This window comes from Nylanderia fulva, unplaced genomic scaffold, assembly GCF_048542155.1.
Source record: "Nylanderia fulva isolate GAGA-0341 unplaced genomic scaffold, ASM4854215v1 Scaffold1445, whole genome shotgun sequence".
Classification (NCBI taxonomy): Eukaryota; Metazoa; Arthropoda; class Insecta; order Hymenoptera; family Formicidae; genus Nylanderia; species Nylanderia fulva.
In genome coordinates, this window is record NW_028189672.1 from 1 (window position 1) to 5000 (window position 5000).

General features: G+C 54.1%; 2 non-coding genes across 2 annotated transcripts; both read right to left on the reverse strand.

Annotated features, from left to right (window-relative positions):
• Positions 1-1027: 1027 nt before the first annotated feature.
• LOC146724180 (5.8S ribosomal RNA) lies at positions 1028-1182 on the reverse strand. Its single transcript, XR_014924179.1, has one exon. It is a non-coding gene; the product is annotated as a 5.8S ribosomal RNA (ribosomal RNA).
• Positions 1183-1983: 801 nt separating this feature from the next.
• Positions 1984-3904, reverse strand: LOC146724181 (small subunit ribosomal RNA). The gene has a single exon (XR_014924180.1). It is a non-coding gene; the product is annotated as a small subunit ribosomal RNA (ribosomal RNA).
• Positions 3905-5000: the final 1096 nt, after the last annotated feature.

Below are 5000 nucleotides of genomic sequence, written 5' to 3' on the forward strand. Positions count from 1 at the left end.
AGTGAGTTTTCGTAGCCGTTTGCCTCCTCCGCGTCGCTCATCGTCGTCTCTCCTCTATAATATATATTATAAGAGGGAGAGAGAGAGAGCGTCGAACGAGAGCAGCAGCGGCAGCACACGAAATACGCGAGAAGGCAAATCGCCGGGGCGCTAACCGCACACACACTTGTTGGTGGTAATGGAGACGATATATCGCGGGGTTCGAGATTCTCGGCTCTCCCTTCTCTTTTATATACGAAATTCGGGCGGAATCGATTCGACGAGTACACGACGCGGCGCGCCGGTCCCCTTTTTTCGCTTTACGAAAATTTCGTGGACTCGGACACGCGGTCGGCTCGCGATTCAAAACCCTTCTCCGTAAAGAGGTAAAGGATTACGAATGCTCTCTCCGCCGGACGACGACGCGCCGTATATTTCTCCGTAATACCGTTATGTGTGCGGGCAAGGGCGCCTCGGCATAAGACGCGCGAGCGCTATCGCACCGAGAGACGCGGCACAGAGTGCGAGAGCAGTCCGGTCAGTCTGTGTGATGTACGGAGAGGAGAGACGGTGAGACAAGCGCTACCTACTTTCGGGAGACAACGACGCACGCGCCGCTCTAGGGAAAGCGGTGCCATTCACCGTCCTGACCCTTTTTTTGGCCGTTTGTTGCTCCCTTCGCGCGCGCTCTTACTCTCATCCCATTTCTCCTCGGCTCTCGCGTACACACACGACTTGGATACACAAACACGCTCCCCCTCTTAATTCGCGCAGCATTCTCTGGGCGCGCGTTCGCCAACGTTTTACACGCTTGTGCGCTTCTCCTCCTCATTATTATTATTATTTCGGTGTGTCATTTCAGACGACGCCAGGATTTGCACCGCGGCCGGTCGGCGCGGCACAGACACCTCGGGCGAACGTCCAACGATCGCTCGTACGCCCATTGTAAGCGTTGCACAGGGCACAGGCGACGCGCGCGCCATTCTCTGGTCGCCCGCGTCGTGGCCGTGCGCGCTTTTCGGGCGCAAGCAGTTTAGGGGTACTAAAACGACCCTCAGCCAGGCGTGGTCCGGGAATTGTATCCGTGGACCGCAATGTGCGTTTGAAATGTCGATGTTCATGTGTCCTGCAGTTCACAAGTTGACGCGCAATTAGCTGCGTTCTTCATCGACCCACGAGCCAAGTGATCCACCGTTCAGGGTAATCGTTCGAAATTTTTGCGTTCGCGAAGAAACGCGCTTCTCGTTCAACCATCGTGGTCTCTTCTCTCGGACGAGAGAGAGAGAGAATAATCGTGGTGGCTCTTCGATCAGCCTGTCCGCGCGCGTCCGAGGACGCGCGCGGACCGCCGCCTCCCGCCAGGGAAGGCTACGGCACAAAGATAGAGTTGTGTGTTTCTCGTTCGGAGCGTCTCTCCCGCAACGGGAGAGCCGGGGCGGAAGCTTTTGAAGAAACCGTCGGACCGACACAGTTGACAGATTGGTCGAAATATCATCGATCCCTTCTCTGTGTTATATATATATTATAATAATATATGGGGGTCCTCTCGCTCGGCACTCGCGGTCGCACACCGTGTGTTCTCGGCACGCTGACCGCTGCCCCGCGACAACGGGGAGGGCGCGCGTCGACGAACGTCGTGGGTGCTGCACACACGCGTGCGCGGGCATAGGTTACCACCGGTTCGCGCTCAACGCCGAATCGACGCTCTGTGTGTGTGTGTGGCCGGAGAATGGCACACACACGAGCGTGATCGCGAAGCGTCTCGCTCCGAATCGTCGTCGAACACCGCCGGGCGCGCTGCTCTGCTTGCCGACTACTTTCGGTCAGAGAGGCGCGACGGTGTCCGTCGTTATATCAAAACACAACAACAAATTCCGTCAAATCCGTTATTTTCTTTTTCTCTGAGAGCGCCTTTTCAGCGCGTCCATCAGTCGCCGACTGCTGCGAGCGCGCGTCTCTCCCAAAAGAGAGGACTCTCGACGCAGAGCAGGACCTCCGGAACGTTAATGATCCTTCCGCAGGATCACCTACGGAAACCTTGGTACGAGTTTTACTTCCTCTAAATGATCAAGTTTGGTCCTCTTCCCGGCAACATCGGCAATGCCGAGACATTGCCGCGCNCTATTCCGAAGACCTCACTAAATCATTCAATCGGTAGTAGCGACGGGCGGTGTGTACAAAGGGCAGGGACGTAATCAACGCAAGCTTATGACTCGCGCTTACTGGGAATTCCTCGTTCATGGGGAACAATTGCAAGCCCCAATCCCTAGCACGAAGGAGGTTCAGCGGGTTACCCGGGCCTTTCGGCCAGGGAACACACCCTGATTCCTTCAGTGTAGCGCGCGTGCGGCCCAGAACATCTAAGGGCATCACAGACCTGTTATTGCTCAATCTCGTGCGGCTAGAAGCCGCCTGTACCTCTAAGAAGATTTGTTTGTACGTTGGTAGTAAAAACCCGCCAGCCGAAGCCGGGGGCCTTCGCGATACCATAAGGTACGCCTATTTAGCAGGCTAGAGTCTCGTTCGTTATCGGAATTAACCAGACTAATCGCTCCACCAACTAAGAACGGCCATGCACCACCACCCACCGAATCAAGAAAGAGCTATCAATCTGTCAATCCTTCCGGTGTCTGGGCCTGGTGAGGTTTCCCGTGTTGAGTCAAATTAAGCCGCAGGCTCCACTCCTGGTGGTGCCCTTCCGTCAATTCCTTTAAGTTTCAGCTTTGCAACCATACTTCCCCCGGAACCCAAAAGCTTTGGTTTCCCGGAAGCTGCCCGCCGAGTCATCGGAGGAACTTCGGCGGATCGCTAGCTGGCTTCGTTTATGGTTAGAACTAGGGCGGTATCTGATCGCCTTCGAACCTCTAACTTTCGTTCTTGATTAATGAAAACATTTTTGGCAAATGCTTTCGCTTCTGTCCGTCTTGCGACGATCCAAGAATTTCACCTCTAACGTCGCAATACGAATGCCCCCATCTGTCCCTATTAATCATTACCTCGGGGTTCCGAAAACCAACAAAATAGAACCGAGGTCCTATTCCATTATTCCATGCACGCAGTATTCAGGCGAAGGTAGCCTGCTTTAAGCACTCTAATTTGTTCAAAGTAAACGTACCGGCCCGACTCGACACTCAGTAAAGAGCACCGCGACGGGATATTAGTTGGGCCGCCCCTCGCGAGGCTAAGCCCACCGGTAGGACGTCCCACATCACGCCAGTTAAACACCGCGAGCGGTGAACCGACGGTGTGCGACACAGATTCAACTACGAGCTTTTTAACCGCAACAACTTTAATATACGCTATTGGAGCTGGAATTACCGCGGCTGCTGGCACCAGACTTGCCCTCCAATGGATCCTCGTTAAAGGATTTAAAGTGTACTCATTCCGATTACGGGGCCTCGGATGAGTCCCGTATCGTTATTTTTCGTCACTACCTCCCCGTGCCGGGAGTGGGTAATTTGCGCGCCTGCTGCCTTCCTTGGATGTGGTAGCCGTTTCTCAGGCTCCCTCTCCGGAATCGAACCCTGATTCCCCGTTACCCGTTACAACCATGGTAGGCGCAGAACCTACCATCGACAGTTGATAAGGCAGACATTTGAAAGATGCGTCGCCGGTGCTAGGACCGTGCGATCAGCACAAAGTTATTCAGAGTCACCAAAATAAACGGTGGACGAACGGCGAGCCGCCCGCCACCGATTGGTTTTGATCTAATAAAAGCGTCCCTTCCATCACTGGTCGGGACTCTGTTTTGCATGTATTAGCTCTAGAATTACCACAGTTATCCAAGTAAATGTGGGTACAATCTAATGAACCATAACTGATTTAATGAGCCATTCGCGGTTTCACCTTAATTCGGCATGCACTGAGACATGCATGGCTTAATCTTTGAGACAAGCATATGACTACTGGCAGGATCAACCAGGGAGCTTCGTGTTCGGTTACTCGCAAGGGAGTAACTCGCGAGCGAGCCCGAAGACTCGTCGCTAGCTCTTTTTCGCGCGCGCGCGCGTTCGATGCCGAAACACCGACGCGCGCGCGACACGCTCGTATGTGCCATTTTATTTGCCGCCGGTCTTGCTCAGCCGGTCGGCGACACTCTGCTGTGTTTAACGCTATTATGTAAAGCGTACGAGAGAACGACGGAGGCGAGAGTAAACCCCCGACGCCGCCGCCTCTCCTCTTCTTCCTCCTCCTCTCCGTTCAAAAATCCACAAGATCAAAATACTCGTGTTCTTATTCTCCCAAATGTTATGATGCGCGGTCTCGAGAGACCGCGCGATTCACCCTGACGCTAGATCGACGATGGCGATGCTTAGACGTCGAGGACTGTTCTGTCTGGTTCGTACGCGTTTAACCGCACACGACCAGCAATAAGATTTCGCTACGGCGTACAAAGCGAGCGGGAAGAAGCAACTCTTCCCGCAAACTCGTATCCGTGGAGTAGATGCTCGGTAAGCGCGACGATTCCGCTGCTGCGTACGAAACGAGAGGGACCGCGCGGCCAACACACTAGAGGCGTGCGCGCCACATAAGAGCCATTCGGTCTTGCGACACCGACTCGTGGCAATGCTGTGCTCGTAATAAATAAGTGTGCGTTAATTTTGCGCGCGTTCGGCGACGAACGAGAAGAGCCGCACCGTAATCCCCGGCGAAGAGGAATACGAGACGACGCGAGAGTCGAACGTACGTTCTCGCGAGACACGCAACCTCCAAGCATGAGAAGACTTGGCGGCGGCGCGTTCTGCGACGATCGTATATTATTTTATATATTCGTGGTTTCCAAATCAAACATTTTATATAAATGTTCTCTCCGTGTCAGAGTCGCGACTCGACAAAATCCGTTCTCGACCCGTTCGGGCGATTCTTCGTTTGTCAACGTCGAGAGCGCGACACGTACAATATTAATCTCTCCTACCTCTTATAGTACCCAACCGACCGGCCAAGCGGTCGGCGACGGTACGGAGAGCGGTCGAAACACGCCGGAGTGGCGAGGGCGAGAGACTCGAGAAAGTACGTTTACG